This window comes from Capsicum annuum, chromosome 11 (assembly GCF_002878395.1).
Source record: "Capsicum annuum cultivar UCD-10X-F1 chromosome 11, UCD10Xv1.1, whole genome shotgun sequence".
In the NCBI taxonomy this organism is placed as follows: domain Eukaryota; kingdom Viridiplantae; phylum Streptophyta; class Magnoliopsida; order Solanales; family Solanaceae; genus Capsicum; species Capsicum annuum.
The window spans coordinates 7,199,435-7,222,470 of record NC_061121.1 but is presented as its reverse complement, the minus strand read 5'-3'; the positions used below and the strand labels follow the sequence as shown (position 1 = coordinate 7,222,470).

The following is a 23,036-nucleotide window of genomic DNA, read 5'->3' as shown; positions in this document are numbered from 1 at the left end:
TTTATTTTACTGTGAATAGTTCATGTTGATACATATATTCTAAATTATTTATTTGTGATTTCTAATTTTGATATTTCATCTTTTTGTGTATTTATTGAGTTTTCAGTAACTCCGACAAATATATTATAATGTAGTTTTTCTATTCTTATTTTTAATTCTTTACGTTTTTCTGAAATAATTTGTTTTAGTTCTTTGTATTTTTGTACTTTATTCATTTAAATTATATTTATAATATTTTGGTGGATATCTAAACCTAATTTTATCATAATTAGGTGGTATGTATCTCATTCTTCCAGATTTTAAATAGATTGTTAATTTTGCTTTGATACTAGATATTAAGATAATTAGATAGCCTAATTTTTATGAATTTTCTTTTATTTTATTTAAATTTATATATTCTGAATAATTACTATCCTAAAAACGTATAGCTTTTCATAACTAATTCAATCAACTATCTCACAAACGTATTCTGAATAATTACTAGTGGAACTTTGATTTACTTGTCCTGTATTGATTTACCATACACATTTAAGAGTTAATGATAAAAAATACACCTAATGCGCTACTGTTTTTGAGTTTCAGGACCAAGAAAAGTCTTTGGATTTGGTGGCTAGTTGTTGTAGTGGTAATAATGGCAGTGGACATTTTGAGTTTAATGGATTGACTGCACTGTTAGCGCCAAAGACAGAAGCAGAAAGGTTGTTGAGTGACATAATATTGCAGAATGATAGCGAGGGGCTTTATGCTTATTTGGAGAAAGAATTTGGTTAGGTTGGATTGTCTGAGGAACGATGCATTACTTCATAGTGTTTCCAGTGTGTCCTCTGATAAAGCTGTTCTTCTCAGGTTCGTTAAGCGTTTTTAGGTTATATATCAGTTTGTTGGTCATGTCGTGCATATGTGTAATTGTAGGTTGTTGTAGGTATAACATAATGTTACTCTTATCGAGTTTAACGATTAAGATGCTAACAGTGTAAGATTCTGTACACTATCACACCAGTTATATGTAGAATTATCTGTTGTTGTTGTTTTAGGTGAACTTTAGGTGAACTTAATCTTACTCTTATGGAGTTTAACTTATACTAACTCCTTTAAAAGAGTTTTTACACTATTAGATAACTTATACTAACTTCTTTAAAAGAGTTTTTACACTATTAGATCACCTATATGTAGAATTGTCTGATGTTGTTGTTATTGATCAACACAATGTTACACATTTTGAGTTTAATTTATAGAAACTGACAGTTAAGAAGAGTTTCTACATCACCTATATGTCGAATTATCTCTTCTATTGTTGTTGTAAGTCAACTTAATCTTACTCCTATTGAGTTTAACTTATAGAGAAGAGTTTTTGCACTATCAGACCACCAATATGTAAAATTGTATATTGTTGTAGGGTCAACGTAATTTTACTCTTTTTGAGTTTAACTTATAGATACTAACAGTTCAATACAGTTTCTACACTATCATATCACGCATATTTTTGTGACATTTACTGAACTTGTCCCTCTGTAATTAATTGTTCTTTCTTCTTCTTCTTCTGTAAAACATATGTATAGTTGAAAGTTTAAGCATTCAACCAGTCCTCTTGCTATGATCATCACTCACCAGATGATCTTGCTCTAGGTACATTGCAACTATCGATGGTGAAGTTCATAAGCGACACTTGATAGCCATTAGTGAGGGAAACAGTTATTGAAGGTGTCCATTGTACCCCAGATAATGTGGAACTACTACCAAGGCAACCTGACTTACCAAGACCTCATCCACTATTGTGGTACTGTTTTCTTTCCTGTAACTTATCTTTGTTTGTCTATTAGAAGAGACATCTAGCTCCATTATTTTCTGAATGCTGGACTTGTGAACTTTTGAAAAATGCTGGACTTCAGGTATTTTGGTTCTAACAAGTTTATTCTGACCAACATGCCTGTTTACATAATGGAGCATATCTTAGTGAGAGAGCTAAAAAAATAGGAGCCCTGGATGTATTATTATGGGTCAACTTCATTCTTCATTATGCCCAGCGTTGTTGCTTTCAGTGGTGCATTAGATTAATTGTTGTTACTTCTTTTCTGTGTTATTCATATATAACTTTTTCAGTTTTTCCTTTTTATGTAAGCTTAAGTTTATTCTTAGTTTTCTGATGTTACTTGTGGCTTTAACCATGAGATGTGCACCAGTTGCATACTTGTAAGGCACTCTTTGATACTTTATATCAACCTCACCCTGCGCGACAAGCTTTGCAACCATTAAAGGCTTTGCACTCATACCCCTCAAGTTTTGAACAAATGTGAGACTATAGGCCCATCCTCATGCCTAGGAATAGATATTTGGAGCGTAGATAATGCACAATGTCAGTCCAAAAGTGAATATCCAACATCATGAATGAGTTTGGTTCTGCTGCGCTGTTCAAAAAATGGACTTAACTCAGAAGTTAGTTTAAGAAATCCATGGAGAGAGAATATAACTCACACCCGCAACTGGTTGAGCTTCTGACATGGGTTGAGCATATTTAGACAATTAGTGCGTATGAAAACCTCATAACCTATAGAATGTAAAAGAATGGCCTAAGTAGAATAATTAGTCTCTCGCGTTATCAAGTAGCACAATGTTTTTTCTTAATTAAGAAGATTTAAACAAGGTACTAGAATTGTAACTACTTCTTAACCTATAGAATGTAAAAGAATTACCCGAAATGAACTGGTGACTTCTATTTTTCTACATGCTCAACGACCTGATATGTGAGCGGGTTCAAAACTTTTGCCGTTGTAACATGTAAGTTTATTTGGAGGCATCTGGTATATGATCCTTTGTTTTCTCCAGATTATTAGTGCATTTGGCTTTTATATCTGGTTCCTACTACCTTGTGCTCTTATCAGCAACTGCACAGGTAGACATACTGGATCTTCTCAGCAACAGTTGAGTGAAGATGGTATGTTCTACTGCAGTTTGTGTGAAGTAGAGGTGTGTAACTTCACATCCTATCATTGCTAGTGCTTCCTCTTAAAGGCATTATTATGTACTGAATTGAGAATAATTTCGCTAAAAAGTCTTGTTGTAAAACAAAAATATAATATTCCTAATGTCAGAAGCACCATCTAGTTGTTATTCCCTCCGTTTAAAAAAGAATGACCTACTTTGACTTGGCACAAAGTTTAAGAAAATAAAGAAGACTTTTGAATCTTGTGGCCTTAAATTAAAGTTGTGTCAAATGTACCCTAATGCCCTTTAATCTTGTGGTCCTAAACATTCCATGTGGAAAGTTGAAATTAAAGTATTGCCAAAAAAGGAAAAGGGCCATTCTTTTTGAAACGGACTAAAAAGGAAAGTAGGTCATTCTTTTTAAAATGGAGGGAGTATTATTTTTTGGTTTGCACCCTCTAATATTGATAAACACATTTGTTAAGTTATCAAGATATATAATCTGAATATAATATTTCATAATTTTGTTTAAACTGATGTGCTTAGCTTGAAATACATTTCTATTCGTTTGAACTTTCATTGAAAGAACCTCCTTTTCTTGAACCTCCTAATTAGCTTGAACTTTCATTGAAAGAACCTCCTTTTCTATTCGTTTGTTGTTTCCCAAAGTAAACTACCCAATATCAGAGTCATCTCAGATAATTTTAGCATTTCATATTTGTGCATTTTGTTTACTGTCCTTTGTATTGAGCCGGGGATCTATCGGAAACAACCTCTCTAACCTCTCTACTTCTTCCGAGGTAGTGGTATGAACTGTGTACATTTTACCCTCCCCAACCCCACTATGTGGGAATACACTGGGTTTTTTGTTGTTGTTGTTGTTGTAAACATGTTGGCAAGCTTAATTCCAATGAAAAAAAAGTCAGATTAACCATATTTATGACTCTTTCATTTGTCTGATGTTTTATAACTTGTTTCAACTTGTTTCAGTTTGACAAGTTGTTTTGCACACTTTAGGGGTCCGCGTGTTATCTTGGATTAGGAATTCTGGTGAGGATAGCTGAAATTGGGTTTTAAATTTTAAATGAGCTAGGAAAATAGGTGGCAGTATATACCGTAAGTAGTGTTGGGAAATAGAAGCTGGGTTTATTCTATTTTACTTTTTACAGTCTTTGGGTATTCCAAAACGTTCATACTTTTAAGTCAGTATAAAAAAACATGTCTACAGAAATGGAAACATGTCTACTCTTCCTTTCAAGGCTTAGGCAGATGAAAAAATTCACCTAGTGTTTTTTTACGCCCTTATTGGGGAGGTTGGTGAAGTTGCTATCTTGTGGCGCAGAAGCTCATGTTTTTTATCTCCCATCGTAATGACGTTAGATGGACTGTTATGGGCTGAACAACTGCTTTTACATTGTCATCTTCTCTCTCAGATTGCCTAGACAGAGGCGAAAGGCGAAAGCTTGGAATGTTTGCATTGGCACATGATCTGCATTTTATATGTTCTTTTTGAAATAAATTTTCTTGATCTATCTAAATGATCAAGTGCTAGTTTTTATTTGTTGAAGCCTTGTGGATTTGGTTTTACAGTATAGAGGAGGCTGGCTTGAAAACTGCGAAATTAAGAGATGAGAAAGAGGTCTTGGATAGGCAGCAGCGTGCTGATATTGATGCTCAGAAGAATCTAATAGAAAATCTTCAGCAGTTTGAAAATTGGAAGCATGAGCTTGAGTCTCAGGAGAAACAGATGCAAGGAAGGTTGAAGAAACTTCTTGATGCAGTTAAGAAGCATGACGAAGAACTGAAACGGGTGAAAGAAGAACAGCGCGAGATGAAAAATAAACTTCAACATTCCAGGTTGGTCAGATTGAACTGTGATACATGCTGCTGGATTCCATGACTTATTTCCTTGTTTAATAGGCTCTGGCCATATAGAAGTGCAAGTAACTGCATTTGCATTTACTTTGTGGTTTAAGTAAATAACTTGAAATATCTTTCTATCGACAAAGATAAACATGGCAATCTGCAAAAATGACTCGATGAAAAGATGCACCAGAATCCAATATCTTGGATTCAACCGGGCTATCCACACTAAGGATTAGAGCATCCCCAATGTTTTCTGCTGAATTAACAGAATCATTATCATCTTCAGATTTCTGATTCTTCTTCTTCTTGGGTTTCTTGTATTCTGTCCGAAAGTGTCCCTTTTGTCCACAATTCCAACATGTCATGTTGGATTTTTGTGGAGATTTTCCACAATTCTTCGATTTTGATCTGTCATTTGTATTTTGACCCTTCGATTGGTCTCTCCCCCTTCGATCAATACTGCGAGCACTACCAGATGACTCCCTAATTTCTCATTTGCGAATGCTTTCGCTACGAACAACATATATCAGATTTCATCAAACTTCAGTTTCTCAGATCCACGAAAACTGCTAATCGCAGCAACAACAGTATCCCAAGACTCGGGCAGAGATGACATCAAAATCAATGCTTTAATTTTATCTTCGAAATTAATGTCCACAGAACACAGTTGACTAACAATCATATTGAACTCATTTATATGATCAGCAACAGATCCATTCTCAGACATCTGGAAATTGAACAATCTATGCATCAAATATACCTTGTTCATCGCAGATGTTTTTTCGTACATATTTGATAGTGCCTTCAACAGATCGGCCGTGGTTTTCTCCTTGATGATGTTGAACGCCACATTTCTCGACAAAGTCAACCGGATTAGCCCTAGAGCCTGCCGATCCTGGAGCTTCCACTTCTCCTCCGTCATGGACTCTGGCTTCACCCCGGTCAAGGGTTCGTGAAGATCTTTCTGGTACAGATAGTCTTTGATCTGCATCTTCCAGAAATTGAAATCGGATCCATCAAACTTCTCGATTCCAAGCTTCAATCCTTCCATCTTCAGTGATCGTGATGAATCTCCCAATCTCTGATACCAGTTGTTAGGATCAATTTGCGTGCACGCACTCTAGATCTATGGAGGGAGAGGATGAAGAAAACTAGAGAGAAAGTTCTCGAGGAGAGAGAGAGATAAGTGAGAATGAATCACGTTGTAACACTTCGTGAGTAAACTCTATGGCGGACGGGCTATTTATATTAATGACTCAGAGTACAGTTACACAGAGAAATGAGAATAAAAGGTACAGCCTAATAAAAGGTTGAACCGCGTGAACATTAATATATACCAGTACGTCACATATTAATCAGGCTCCACAACCTAGCAGGTTTTAGCCGGCTCCAAGTATTGTGGATAGAGAGGGCAGAATTGGAAACTTGGGAAGCGTCGAAGCTTTGCCTTCCCCATCCGTAGGCACCTTGTTCTTGTCTCCTGCGATAAGCTCAACGCTGTGCCACTTGAGCTGGCTGATATACCTAATCTTCACGAGATGAAGCTGGATAATACAAGTAAAGCGGTCAAATCTGCAAAAGATATACTGGAACGTAAGACATCCAAAACCATAAAATTCAAGTTCAGCATTTTCCCTCCTGAAACTGAATCCAAGGCCACACAGTGAAGTTGAAAGGTTAGTCAAACTCATCAGTATATAGTACAGTACTCTTCGCTGAAAGTTTGTTTGCATGGCTATGTTCTTTTCCATTGGGAATACATTTTTTATCTCTAGACTATACATATCACTTTTATTAGAATATCCATTAACGCTATATCTGTATATAGTACAAGTTTTCTCTCCTTGTTTCCCTGTTAATTTCATTTAGTACTAGTTTTCCTCTATTCTGCAGGAGAGAAATCGGAACTTCGATCTGATGTCGCGGCATTTCGTGTTTTCTCTGTTGTCGTCCAGTCATCTGATAAGATTGTTCTTCCAATAAAGAAAACCTGTTTTATCTTTTTCTTATTCACGAATGGTGAATTTGAAATAATTGTGCTTCCTGGAGTTGTTACTTTTCGACTTTCTGATCATGTGGAATGTTTTCTTTCCCAATTGTAAAACTGTTTGCTTCTTTCTGTTATGTTTGCATTTGGTTTGTAAAACAGTTGCTTTTATCTTTCTCTGTTTTGTCGGAAGACATTTTATTCCAATCCAATAAAGTGTTGTGAGCTTTATTATGGGAAAAAGACATCGTGTAGTTTTTTAAAAATGAATAGCCCAAGTTTCATCATATCGTCATATGGACATATAATGTCCAGTCAGATAAGAAAAGGTCACTTTATGTCCATTTTCTATTCTTTCCCAATTTGGGTTATTTCTATCTAAGTAGTTCATATACAATACTAATACAGTCTATATAGAATATTGATATAGTATTCAACTTGGGCAATTCGATCCTTTTAAAAATATTTTAATTTTTTTTTGGTTATAAATTTTTAACTGATCAAATATTGTACCTTTTTTTTATAGTTTAAAAATAATAATTAAATTATATAATAATGATATAATTATTAAATAGAATATGTATTTATATAATATACTCCTGTTTCGGAATAAATGAATTGTTGGGGTATTTATTGGTGTTTCAAAATAAGTGAATCGTTGAATTTTTTTTCCAAAATTACCCGTATGATTTGACAAGCAAAAGAGACTGCAGCTTTTTCTTTTTTGGGTAAAAGAGACTTCAAGGGTAAAAATGGAAATTTATATTAAATTTATGTCTTTGGGACTTTTTTATTAATTTAAGTGTCAAAATCAAACAATTCATTTATTTCGAAACGGAGGGAGTATATGCATAGAAATTGTATAGTTCTATAAAATATGTATATGTACAAAATATATATAAACAAATATATAGGAAGTGTATGAAAATTATATAATTGTTGTATAAAACGTGTAAAAAGAATGTACAGTTATTGTATAAATTGTATATCAAAACTGTATAATTTTCATATAGAATATTTATATGTATAAGATATGTATAGAATATGTGTAGAAATGGTATAGAACAAGCCAGTAAATTGAAATGGCTAGAAAGTAAAATTTAAATTCTATGCCATTTTCATATAAACAGTTTAATTTGAAATGTTTTCTGTTCTTTCCCCTATTATTATTTCGAACTTGAAATATTTCAGAAATGTATTGCTCTAAGTCAATAAGTACAAAGATATTTACTTGTTCCAAGTCATTAAATGCAAAGATATTTACTTGCTCAAATAAAGGAGACTCATCCCAAATTTAGTGGTTTCTAGACACTTTCAGTTGCACTCTGAGCCTCTAGCGACTGACAGTACAGGAATGAATTGATTACAAGAGGGGTCAACGAGATATATCGTTGTGGTATGTAAGAATTGAAAGAAAATTAGAGAAAAGAAATATAAACGAATTGTGTAAAATTTTCTTCTCCTTTTTCTTGAATAAATAATAGCGTAAAATTTTCTTATCCTTTTTTTTGAATAATAGCTTCATACAATGTCCTATATCTGTAATCTATAATCTATATCTGTATTATATCTATAGCCTTTTTATCCTTTATTAAAAAACTCTTCTTTAGATAAAATTGTCTTTTCTCTATTTTCTTCAATTTATTATTTAATTATTTTTAATATATTCACTAAACTCCTAAAATATATGTGACTCTTAAAATATATAAAAGAAGAATCAATTAATATTTTACTTTGTACTGTTCAATTAGGGAAATACTCCTAAAATAGGATAAAAGAATACTCATAAAATAGGACTCTGTTAAGAAAATAATTCTATAAATATTGAAATGCACGTTAAATTAGAACATAAACTGATTTACTTATTGTGAAAATATGATTGATGCTCATCTAACTTGATTCGTTTGCATGTCTAGATTGATGGATGCTTAATTTTTTAAGCCTCAGCTTCTTCGCTATTTTTGTTAACATAATAGAATTCAACATGTGTGTATATGTATATCTTCTTTGTTTTCATTCAAGTCATTCTTTAGTGTCAAAATTTTCGCTCAAACAAGAATTATTTTTATCAAAATTAAAGTTTTGTAATCACTATTATATTATTTTGTTGTAGTTTACAGGTCATAGATGAATTTACAGGTGGTAGATGAATGTCGGTCGGCTTTGAGGAATTTTTTTAGGTAAACGTTAGGTTTATATCCCTGTTTTAAAAATTCTTTTTGTGTAAAAATAAAATTTAGTTATATTTTTTTTTATATCTCTATTGTCGTATAATTTTGTTATAGTTTACAGGCGGTAGATGAGTGTCAGACAACTTTGAGGAAATTGTGTAAAAATTAGATTTAATTATATTATTTTGATATATCTATTATCGTATTGTTTTGTTGCAGTTTACAGATGGTAAGGAAATGTCGATCGGCTTTGAGAATTTTTTTTATAAAGGTTAGGTTTAATTAAATAAATTTTCCAAAAGATGTTGAATTTAATTATTGTATTTATCTTTATTATTTAAACAAATATCCTATTTAGTATAACGTTTGAACTCAATAAAGTGAGGTACTCGCACGAAGCGCGTACACCTAAACTAATATATATAACTCCTAATAAAGTACAAAATAACTCATGGATACACTCAAAAAATTTACCTAGGTTGTACAAAAGGAATAAAATAATAGAAAAAATAACTTAAAACAACACCTTTAGTTTTTAATATTACTTAAAATCCCACCCCACTAAACTAATTACAAAAATCCCTTCTGTTATAAATATATTAGCATATATAATAAATGTCTATTACTTTACCATATATAGTGAATGTCTATTTTACCATATATAGTGTATGATTATTTATGGAAAAGTTAGAAACCCCAAAGTTAATTTTTCCCTATAAATAAGGGGGTTTCCTTTATTGTAATTAACTCATCAAGAGAAATAAAGAAGTCTCTGCTCTCTTCTCTCTCTATTATTCTTGTATTTACTTTATATTTCATAACACATTATCAGCACGAGACTTTGCCACATAAGATGAGATTATAAATCTAAAGGTAATTGCTAGGTTAGTAATTCCTTATGTTATTCGTGTCTTTTGCTACTAATGGTATAATTATTGTTGGATTTGAGAAAAAATAATTGGTTTGGAACCTATTATGATTTAAATTTGTTCATGTAGAACAATACTACGATGATGATTTAAGTCTCATCCCATTAAGAGGGTAAGACATTGGGTAAAAACTTTCAATGCACCATGATGATAAGATGTTAGGTTTAAATCTAATCGATTTATGCCTAAGACGCCTTTATATGGATAAGACGTTGAGTTTGAATCTCAATACATGTAATACCCCACAAGTTTTTCGAGTTGTTAAAGCCTTTTCGGGCTTGTCAAGAAAAGTTTAGCACTTAAAAATTTGGCTAAGTGGTAAAACTTTCTTCATTCCATAAGCTTGTAAACTTCGATGAATTATTTCGTGACCTTCCCGACCTCCAATTTTTTATTTTTAAGTTGTATTGCGATGGGGCAAGGTCGTAATACATCTCGGATAAGTTTTAAAATTTTTCGGATAGCGTAAGGGCATGTTTGGATTTCCAAAATAGTAGCTCAAGGCGATAAGCCCGCATCGCCCAGCTTTCAGCACCGATATTTCCAGGTATCGCCCAGGAAACTCCACTGTTATTGCCAGGTGTCGCCCTGGAAACTCCACCGCTATTGCCAGGCATAGCCATGCAACTCCGGTGCTTGCCCAGTTTTCAGCATTTCACCTCCGTGTCTTGGAGAGTATTTCGGTCATTTTGCCTTCACATATATACTCAAAAACATGAGATTAAGCCTCCATTACACCAAAATATAACCTCTTTTTTCAAAATCCTCTCAAGAACAAGCTAGGGTTTCAATTAGGGGATTCAAGTTCAAGCAAATTCTACCATCAAATTTTAATAATCTCTTCGTCAATCTTCATTAAATCAAGAGCTAAGGTATGCGTAGTGTTCATCCATGGATCCCTTTCATCCATAGAGCTCAAGAATCATGTTTTAAATTATAAATTGTGATTTTCTTGTTGTGTTTTGACTATATTCATGTTGATGATTATTGTTTGAGTTTCAAGGTTGTATCTTGATGTGTTTTCATGAAGCATGTGAGTATGATAGTTGTAACCCATAAATTTTGGATGGATTAAGATTGTTATGTTGATAAATATACCTATGCCTAAAATTGTGCATGTAAGGTGTTTGATGAAATGCCTAAGAAACTAGAAATCATGTAATATAGCTAAATTGTGACTAACTGAAGGATTTATGATATGCCCCTATGTTCCAATGATTTTCATGTTGATATTGTGTCTTGTAAATGTTGTTGGATTGTTCATGAACTAGTCTTAGGAGATTATGCTATCCTTACTTGCAAAATCCTACTTATGTACAAGATGTACTTCATGAAATTCTCCAAGTTATAATATTATGGATTGTTGATGTTGGTCATGTATTCAAGAAATTCATGTGTGTCAGTTTTCTTCCATCGAGTCCTGGGGGTACTCGTACCCGAAAAATATAGTTGTGTGCATAGAGCTATGTCATGTTATCACGATACTCTCAGTCAAGCCATGATCTATAGAATTCAGTCAGTCATGTGACTCAGGAAAACTCAGAAATCTTAGCAGTCTTAGTAGTTCAGTAATCTCTGTAACAACAATATTCCTAGTGATCTCAATAATTTCAGTACTCTCAGTCAGTCCTCAGAACTCAGTACATTTCGTCAGTCAAAGGAACTCAGTAAATTTGGTCTAGCTCTGCTAAATAATACCACTAGTATCAGTTCAGTTAACTCAATCTAGTCCAGTTCAGTTTAGTCAATCAGTTCAACTCAATTAATCAGTTCAGAGTCTTTTAGTTGGGAGTTGGAACTAACACTGAGTGAGTATGGGGATGGTGGTTTCCCCGTTAGAGAGACAGAGTCGTTAGCAGAAATCTCTGTACTCCAAAACTGCATAGCCAGTGCAGGACTAGGAGTCACCCGTCAAATTAAGGCTAGACTTGACTATTATATTGCCTTAGGTTTGACTTTCTGTTCAGGGTAACCCGTCAGAGAGGCTTGACCATAGTAGAGGTCTCTACCCGTGGCACGGTATTAACACCCTTCCAGCTGGAGTTACAGGTTGGACCCCTTTAGTTCAGATTTAGGGCATGTTGGTTAAGTGATAACTCCCACAGTTACAGTTTCAGTATCAGTCTTCAGAGTAAAAATCAGTAATCAGGACTGTCAGATACAGTCATCAATCTCAGTAAGGAACTCAGATAGTTCCACAGATTCATAGACCACCCGCTAGATAGGCTTGGTCTCACATTAAGTTATTCAGTATTAGTACTTACAGAGATCACCCGTTAGTTAGGCCGGATCTCAAGCTTAGTCACTCTTAATCATTATTAGAAGATTTAGACTATCAAATACAGTCGCTCAGTATCAGTTACATTGGTTAGGCCGATCATCACAGTAATACCATTTATATCAGTCATCTTAACTCACGTAATCAGTATTCAGTTTCAGGACTATTAGACATAGACAATCAGACCAGTTCTTCATAATTCGAACTGTCAGAATTAGTCATTCAGCTATTCAGTATCTCAGTATCAGTGCACTCATGTTGTCAGTATTCAAACTCAATAGTCAGTATCCCTATGAGTTCAGTTATAGTTACCTATACATGTATGTAATCTCACGTTCATATTAGTAAGCATTGTTCATACACATAAACCTTTGCATTTAGCCTACCTTACTTGTATACTCAGTACATTCAGACGTACTGACGTATTTGCGCTATGGTGCTTTCTTTTATGTTACATCATAGGTTCAGAGGCACGAGCTCCAGATCAGTAGTAGCATCCCAGTTTTCAGAGTTGCGGTGAGTCCTTCTCATTCGAGGACGATATGATTATTACTTCATTTATTATTTTAGTTCAGTTGCTAGATGGAGTTAGTTGGGGACATGTCCCATCAACTCCTTATTCAGTACAGTTAGAGGCTTTCAGACTATAGCATGTCAGACAATTATTTCAGATTTGTTTTGGTATTGTTATACCATTTTCAGACATTATTCTTATCAGATGTTTATTCAGATTTGAATCTTATGGCCTTTCAGTTCATGTTTCTGCATTTTCATATTATATTATGCAGTATACAGGTACAGATATCAGTCATGGGTTAGCTTGTGGTCCTTCGGGGTCATGAGCACCGTGTAGCGTTTTGGTTCAGAAAAATCAGGGCGTTACAATACACCATATTGAAGATATTATGATGACTAAGGAAAAATAATGTATATTTGGTAAAAATTCATGAAACTTGTCCATCAAATATGCCTCATTTCATGAAGTGAATGTGGTAGCAATGCTTAATATGTCTGAAATTGAATGTACGAATATAAGCGTGAAGGGACAATATGATAATAATCATCAAAAGTGATAATATTTTCACACGCTTATTTTGACTACAAGATATGTTAGAGAAAAATTCTCTACATTATGCACATCTCGATTTGCTCCTAAAGTAGCAATATCATAAAAGAGGTTATAAGCTATCAATTTGATAGGCTTCGGGCACAATTATATTTTATTCATGGGAAATGAGAAGCTTATTAATGTAAACGTGCACTTGATTGAGATGGTATCATAACTCACTCTAAATGAGGCAAAATAACTAAGAAGAGTTATTTTGAAATCTACTTCTGAAGTAGTAAATCTGAAATTTATTCATGTAATATTAAATCTCAAATTTACTAAAACAAAAGGCACATGCCAAGATAAACTTGAAGTTTACTAGTATAAAAGTTCATAAGTTGACATGAATGATTGTGACATCCCAAAGATGTGCATATATTAAAGAACTAGAAAATTTTTCATGGACTTTTAATTTTACTTGTTCTCATGATAAGTTGGTTGGACCAGCTAATTTTGGGACTGAATCCCTCAAAATCTGAAAAGTATAAAAGGTGAATAAGGGCCCATTTATCTGTCATGTGATATGTTCAAAAGATGCATCAATAAGATGATCACATGTACATTTACTGTCAACCTGCAGTTTGACATTGATAAAGTTGTTTGCTCAATAAAATTGAGTTAAGAGCATTATTTTCAAATTGTGTAATTAAAATAATTTATCTTTATGATAATGGTTTAGCATCGAATGCCTTCAATAAATAGTTAAACCATTGAGAACAAAAATCTTCATGAGTTGGTTTGAAATATTATATACAAAAGTATTTGTATGCATTAAGCCAATAAATTATGATTAATTTCCCCTCAAAGTTGGTTCTAAGTCAGGAATCATATGTTGCCCATCTAATAGTTTTGATGTGCGGTATACGATTAATAAATATGTCATGATGCACAAAGATGGATTCCTCAAAGAATATGGAAGACGTATGTTAGTTTTCCTAACATAAGGGGGAGATTATACGCAGTTATGAAATATGTTAGGAATTATCATCAAATCCTCATTCAAAAGATAATTCAAGTCAAATGTCAAAAGCATCTCATATTTAAGCTACAAATGCTCCTATTTTGTGTCCCTAAAGGACAAAGTCTATGAATGTATGAAGCGTAGTAGACCAATCAATTCCAAATGAAACAATCCTTGAAAAGAATGAAGAGCAAATGATCATAATAATAAGGCAATGTGATCTTGAAGAGCCTATGACATAACACTTCATGAAACCTTATGAGAAGTTTAGGTACCTGAAAATAATAAAGTCATGAGATCTTAAAATGTTATGTCATACTGTGAACCGATATGAAATGATATATCATTAATATCTTTGATACAATATTATCGCAATATTGTGAAAGATTATGAGGATCCTAATTCTATATTTATTTAAGCATGTTGACGTAGAAATATTTATCAAGTGACGTGAAAGGATGCATCTTGGTAAGATAAAACTTATTTTATTTGCAGTTCAAATACTTGAAGATGTCACTCATGAAATGTTGAATTTTTTCACTTGACAAAATTTATATGAAAACTTTTAAGGATTCAAAATGTTTGAAGCATACAAAAGTTTCTGAGAAACTTATTTATAATCCTTATATTACATAAGTTTATAGCTTGAAAATTATTGAAACCCTTGGAAAGTTTTCAAAAGCAATATATTATTTGCTGAGATGAGAAATATACCAATGTAGATTGGTTATGAAGTACCATATCTTAGTGCAATTGGTGTACTCATCTATCTTGCAAATACCATAAGGCCTGATATAGCCTTTTCGATCAGTTTGTTAGCAAGGTATAGTTTTGCTCCTACAAGGAGATATCAGAATGAGATCAAACATACGAGTTTATTTTATTCTAAAGATTGTAGTCTTGATCTTGTTGGTTATGCTGATGTTGGGTACTTATCTGGCCCGTATAAATCTTAGTCTCAAACATGAAATGTGTTCACATGTGGGGATACTGTCCTATCTTGGAGATATACAAAGCAGTCTATCTATCCACTTCATCAAATCATACTGAGATAATCGTTATTCATGAAACAAGCTGAGAATGTGTATGGTTGTGGTCCATGATACATCTCATTCTAGAAAAATGTGATTTGAAATATGACAATGTATCCATAATTTTATGCATAGCATAACTTAAGGGAGGATTCATAAAAGGAGATAGAATGAAGCATACTTTACCACAACTTTTCTATATAAATGATCTTCAAAATAATGATGATATTAACGTGCAAAAGATTTGTTCAAGTGACAATGTGGCTGATTTATTCACTAAGTTTCCTTTAACTGCAACTTTCAAGAAGATGGTTCACAAGATCGGGATGCAAAGGTTCAAGGATATTCTCATAGGGGGGAGTTAATATGTGTGTTGTATTCTTTTTTCCTTATGAGGTTTTGTCTCACTGGATTTTTCTTCTAAGGTTTTTAATGAGGCCACCTATATGCATATTGTTAGAGATGTGTACTCTTTTTTCTTCACTAGCTAGACTTTTTTCCCACTAGGTTTTTTCTAGTAAAGTTTTAACGAGGTACATTATCTATTAATTAGACATTCAAGGGGGAGTATTATAAATATATTACCATATATAGTGAATATCTACTTTACCATATATAGTGTGTCTACTTTACCATATATAGTGTATGTCTATTTATGGAAAAGTTAGAAACCCCAAGGTTAATTTTCCCCTATAAATAAAGGGGGTTTCCTTCATTGTAGTTAACTCATCAAGAGAAATAAAGAAGTCTCTTATTTCTTCTCTCTCTATTTTTCTTGTATTTACTTTATATTTCATAACACCTTCTAAGTAATTAAAGACTCCTATTTTTAGATACATTACTATCCACTCCTTTACACAATCCAATATTCCTAAATTTTCACCCAAAATCACGATAGCAATGTCACAATTGACCCCAATTACCTAGTTTGAGTCACAAATGTATTCTCCTCCACCTCCATCAACATTGAAGTTTCAACTTCCACATATAACCTTCATTAACTTTGTTTTTTTAATTCATTTTGGAGGTTAGTTTGTTTTAATTTTGTTTTACATTTATTAGTTCAGAAATTAAAGTCAATGTATTTAAATTTTTCTGTTCTTTCGCCATCTTAACTTCATTAACAGAGTCAAAGAGAAAGAAGAAGATAGTTGCGGAAAGAGGCCCATTACCAAAGGTATGATTTTTATGTATTTGATTGATCTATTTTGTTCAGATACGTACCATTTATGTATCTTACTTTAAAATGAAACATACTAGAATGTAATAGTGCTTCTGATACATAGATAAAACTTAAATAAGTTTCAATGTCGTTCACTGATACATAATTTGTGATGTATGTGATATGAATTTTTTGCTCCTACTACATTCAATATAATCTATTTCTAATACATAGATATACCTTGAAGAGGTATAAATTACTGTTCGATGATACATAATTTGCTATATATTCGATATCGGTTTTCTATCCCTAATACATTCAATATAATGATTTTTCTGATACATAGATCTAATCTGAAAAGATTTCAATTTTTGTTCGTTGATGCATAATTTGCAATTTATTTTATATGAGTTTCTCTCCCTGATACATTCAATATAATTATGTTCTTTTTTGTTAAATAATGTATCATATGAATTAATATTTCTTCATTATTCTTTTTTCTTATATTATGTACAATGTATCTGAAAACAAGGGGTGTAATATTTTCTCAAAGTTGTTCCACCTCATCCTCTGAGGTTTGATAGTTTATGTAACTGTAAATTTATGCTTGATTTTGAAAATTATGTGAGTTTAGAAGTAATGGAGTTGTTTAAACAGACATAATTTGGAATATTTCTTGATATGCCCAAAAGAGATACATTAATGTTTAGGAAGGTTTTGCTGAGTTTCTTAGTGATGGCTTGATTTCTTCATCTGATTTTGATGCAGAATATCATCAAAAGAGATACACAATACTCTTATGGAACTATAATATCGTCAAGTCTAGGAAAAGATATGCAAGAGACAATGAAGTTCCATCAAGACCAAGGCCAAATTATGTCTCACTGATCAACAAATCAGCTATTGTTACCTTAGAGTAGTTATAAAGTTTCTGATGGTTTTCTTTTGAATAGTATTTTAACTACTATCTTAGCGACGCATATTATCGTTTTAAGTTATATGTAACTGTTTTTTTTTTTTTGACAAAATAGTTATGAAAATTTTCAATTAAGTAAAGTTATTTGATGCTTCACTCACCATTTGTTTATCTTTCTTGCATCACTTACATTTCTATGTAACAAATTATAAAATAAATCTTATAATACATCAAATATACCGGGTCTTAAATAAAATATAATAGGTACATTTTTTACCCAATGCCATATTAATGTACAAAATTTTTCGTAATATATCATATCACACAATGTATCAGATACATATTCATCTCTGCATTGTAAATCAGATATAAATATAATAATGTATCAGCAACCATAAACAGAATAAATGTATACCAAGCTTGTAAATTTGAAAACAAGAATATAGCAGATTCTACTAACTAAACAATCTATATTTTTTCAAAATTAAATCAAGTTATGTATCTTGTTTATATATTTATCATATAATGTATTATATGTGATGTATCAGACAACTAATGAGATAAATTGAAACTTACAAATGAATCATATGATCTATCATATATTATGTATCTTAAAATATATCATTATATCACTTTTTCAAACTTGATAGTTTATCAATACCATTTGTAATATATCAGTAACAATCTTAATGTATCAACATGTACAAAATTATGTTGAAGATATGTATTTTTTACATTTGAAGTGTATTAGTGTATATATATTTCACTCACGGTAATATATCAGCAATAACAGTAATGTAACATTACTTTAAATGTAATGTATCATAAAATATGAAAAAGGTGCACCTTTTATGAAAAATAACCACTCCATAGTATAACAAGTCAAACTTATCTAATGTTAATGACTTAACATGAAATGAATTGAAAACAATAATTCATTAAGAAAATAAAGAGTCTTTCAACTACAGCATTGTTCAAAAAATATTCAATGCTGGGCAAATTAAAAACATAACAACAATATGATTAATCAGAATTTATGAAATATTTCTCTCTTTGATCGATTTATTTGTTGTAGTTATGCATAACAGATACATTACAAATTCACTAAAAATTTTCTTTAACTCAACGTGAATCTTCACACTTATATCATTTCTAATCATCATTGGTGGTATATTTTTCTCAATCATGTATTTCGATTGCAGTTGTCGAAATCAATCTCAAATACAAAATACTTTCCCCAACAAAAATTTTATCACTTTTGTATTTCATATTGAAATTCATTTATCCAAACATAAAAATGTCTCAACAGAATGGAGATATGTATAATCTTTTTGGAACAAAGAAATCAAAAATAAAAAATAATTGAGATAGAAAGAACTGGGAGAATTTTGATTGAGGGAGATTATTTTGGTGATTCAAATTTGAATTATGAATCTGTTACTAATTTTTAGGGATTCAAGAGATATATCTCAATTAGAATCACATTAATTGCTCTGTTATTTACTCTTTTACTATTATTTTTCTTTTTTATAGTTAATTAATTTGATAATTATGTATCTGTCGGTTATATATCCGGATCAAACTTATGTGTCATATCTGGGATATCAGGTAATTAATATAAAAGTTAGGAGAGAGGATAATTAGATAGCAAAGTATTGGGGTTTATTTGTTTACTCAAAATAATATGCACAAGGGTTTGCTGAAGTTGGGACGAAACCAACATGTTAAGGCAAGCCCAAGCCATGTAGGTCATCATCAATAGAGTTGAAACTAGCCCAGGTCATGTACCGCTACAGCAAGCGAATGATGAAATGAGTGAATCAACCTGGTTCAATGAACAAAATACAGATTATCTCAACACATACATCTATTTAGTCAAGTGATTTTCATTGTATGGTGATTATCGAAGGCCCAGACTAACCTCAGAATGTCAGGTTAATATTAGAAGAAGTTAGCAATATTGTTAAGAGTAGTTAACTTTATCCCCAATCCCTTAAAGAAATATACAAGAACTGTGCATCTAGTTTGGACTTTTTAAATCTTAGTTGTTGGAGACTTTTTTCCCTCGTCTGAAGTATTTCTGTTACTGTTGAGTTTTTTTTTTCAAAGGTTGTGGAGGAGTTCCTTGAAACACAAAAAGAAACCATAACAACTATAATAAGCAAAATATGGTAATCACACCATCTATAGATCTCTTTCATGGATGAATGCAAAATCCCTCCCATCTTCATTAATCCATCTGAATGATTGTAGCACGAGATTAAATGTAATTTATCTTGATTATGAGAATTGTATAGTCCTAACTTCGCGTGCTAGTATATTTTGTATGTATTGAACAAGACCGAGTTGAGATAGTTGGCTTAGACTGACTCGTGAAAATATATTCTCTAAATTATTAAATGTACTTATATTCTCAATCTTGATATAACTATTATGATCTGTATATATTATTTATCATTTTGATTTATTAAAAAGTGAGATTCTGAGATGGGTCAATATTTCTGGTAGATTGAATGATAATATATATATATATATATATATATATATATATATATATATGGGTGAAATAATAAGTTAGTTGATGAAATTCATGTCTCTGTATAGAGATGGATGATTCTTTTATTGATGACACCCAATTTTGGCTCTCCTTTTTCATAAAAATTAATTTTTCAATGCTAAGAATTTTTGAGAATTTCTCAAATATATTTTTCTTATTTTTAATACTAATAGTTTGAAAATGATATTTTTATTATCTTGGATATTAAAAAAAATATTAATATCATATTTTTTAAATTTGCTCGAGAAAAAAATTAAAATAATAGTAATATATATGCTCTTTTAAATTGTCATTTCACTACCTTTTATAAAACTAGTCAAGTGTACGTGTTTTGCACGTGTGTATGACGATATAATAAATGTATATACAAAAATTAATTACTATCATTTATATCGAACAATATACTTGTTCCGCCTTAAAAAATTCCACTATTATGAATCAGATTCATTTAAAGTCACTTAATTAGGCTAATTTCTTGATACAAAAAAGTTTAACCTTCGAAAGATATCTCATTTTTTCTTTCCATACCACCCACGTCAAGGCAAGTAAAATCACATTTCATGCCATGTGTCTTCTCATCCAAGACTAATAATTATAAATTATCAAACAAATATTAAACAAAAATTGAAAAAAATAATACGTTGAAATATCAATTATTTAATATTATACTTTGAAATAAAAATATATTTAATAGTCTTGACGACAACACAAAAGCATAAATCGAGCAATACAAATTATCCCTAGCGTCCATCTTTAAGAACCTGATGAAAGGATGAAATAGGTTATAAATTTGATTTGCTAACTCATGAAACCTCTAATACCCCTTCCTATCATGTGGAGAATTGAATTATCTTTTCAATGATACCCATTTCGTCAAAATCCGACATCAGAAGAGAAAGATATGGCTATTTTACAGAAAGCAGTGAAATCGCCCAGGCGGGACGGAGAGGGCCGACAGACGTCAAGCTTGTGATGGACCATTGCAGAGGAGGCAGTGAGGCCCCGTTCTGGTTAAGTGCAATGGTAATGGTCGCCGGACCATCTCAACCATCATCGCAGGCTAGGTAGTGAACTAAGTTTTGGCCCAGGTGCGATGGTCAGGACCGACGGACCATCAACCCCACCGTCGCACATCCCGATCAATAATTTTTAGTTGTTTTAAAAAGGGTGCTTTGGTATTTTTCGACCCTTTCTACACCTTGATATACCCATACCGAATCAGATAACTTCATTATCACCCAAAATATATCCAAAACTAGGGTTTCTCTCTCAAGAACAAGAACAAATCCTTTCTTTAAGAACTCCAAGAATCCGTCATATATTTCATAAATTGAGTTAAAAGTTGAGGCTCCCAAGTCAAAGGCTTCAAGAACCCTCTATCAAGAGTTCCAAAAAGAGTCTCAAGCAAGCTTGTTCATCAAATTTCACAATCTAAGGTATGTGGGGTTTGAACAAGGAAACTTCTTTCGTCCTTGTGCCCAAGAGTTGTTTTAATTACGAGAATATATGATTTTCTATGTTTTATTATGAAATTGAAGTATGGTTTTATACCCTAAGTTGTTATTCCTTGAGGTTTTAATAGTTTCAATATTCTAGAAATTGAAGTACATGAGTATGTTGAGATTTTAAGGCACAATATGAAAATTTCAGATTTTCTATATGATTTATGAATCTTTATGACATCTAGTATGCATTTTGATGAGTCTTAACTTAAGAATTGATTATGGGTCACTAAGCCCTACTTGAAATTTGCAATATTATGTACTTTTGTGCTATATGCACCCATGAATTGAGTACTTTGATATTATCGAGAATGATTTGGCCTTTTGTTCATAATAGAGTTGAAATCTACCTTGTGTGTGATTTAAAAGCAAATAGAAATATGTTTTGGTCTTAATTATAGACCCTTGAGTTATTTTGAGATGGGTTTCCTATGAGTTCTACGCTGAGTATGGGAGTAATATTTAGTATCCAGTTGGATATGATTCCAAAGTCTCATACTCCAGAACTATGTGCCACCGTAGGTTTGATATTTATGGGCTTAAGGCCGAGATAATGATCACTAAAGATTAGGTTCTACTCCAATGGAAAGGATAGAATAGCTCTCCCCAACGTGGGTAAGACGTTGGACTCCATGTAACTCACATGGTTTATGTCAGTTAGAAGAAACTCTCGAGTTCCAAGTGTTCCAAGTCTAACAGAGTTCTAGAGTTCCCAAGTGTTGAAGTTCCTTAAAGTTCTAAGTCCTTAAGTTTTAAAGTAGTTTTACTCTCCATGAGATAAAAGCATGAGTTTTAAAGTATTGTGTAAAGCTTCCTTTAGCCTACAAGTACTGAGCGTAAGAGGAGAGAATAGATTTTAAAGTTTAAGTATAATGGCTCACGAGATTTGTGTTACATGCTTCACTTTTCATGATTCATGAGTTTTATATTTCAGACTTATTCAAGATATGTGAGTCATTCCTATTTGCATGCATGATTTTATTAAAGAGTATTGATATTGCTTTATGTAAATGCATACACTCCCATATACTCAGTACATTCCCAAAGTACTGATCCATATATACGCCTCTATGCTACATTGAGTTATAATGTAAGTTCAGGTGCTCAGTCTTAGCAGTGACCATGATTCCCTAGTGCTTTGCCTACATTCCACAATTGGTGAGTCCTCATGGGTTGAGGACCTATTTTCTCAGATCCTCAGTTGTTATTACTTTCATATTAGTTCGAGTCAGTTGGGGGTCTGTTCCAATGGCTCTCCAGATTGAGTAGTAGAGGCTTTTGTCAGACTAGACTAGTAGCGGTGTTTTGTAGACTTTCAATATTTTATATTTTAGATTATGTTTTCCAGTTATTTCAGTTTTGAGATGATATATTATAGTCTTATTGCTTGACTTGATATCCCAAAGTGAGAGAGAGAGATCATAACAGGCTCCAAGGGTTAGCTTGGGGCTACTTGTAGTCTTAAGAAACGTGTGATGCTTGGAGATGAGATTTTGGGCTGCAACAAACTTGGTATCAGAGCCTAAGGTTTAAGGAGTCCAAGGGAGTCTAACAAGCCGCGTTAAGTAGAGCCTTGATCATCGGTGTGTAGCGCGCCACATCTATGAGCAAGAGGCTGTAAGACGTTTTAGGAAAAAGTTTGACGT

General features: G+C 32.4%; 1 long non-coding RNA gene across 4 annotated transcripts; it reads left to right on the top strand.

The window, feature by feature from the left end:
* Nucleotides 1-444: 444 nt before the first annotated feature.
* On the top strand, nt 445-9,151 carry LOC107854401. Of its 4 annotated transcripts, none has more exons than XR_007047115.1 (5): nt 445-846; nt 1,627-1,777; nt 4,513-4,779; nt 6,165-6,464; nt 6,682-6,952. It is a non-coding gene; the product is annotated as an uncharacterized LOC107854401 (long non-coding RNA). The 4 variants fall into 4 exon arrangements; XR_007047116.1 differs by lacking the exon at nt 6,682-6,952 and adding an exon at nt 8,889-9,151 and having other exon boundaries at nt 543-846; XR_007047114.1 differs by having other exon boundaries at nt 551-846; nt 6,165-6,952.
* Nucleotides 9,152-23,036: the final 13,885 nt, after the last annotated feature.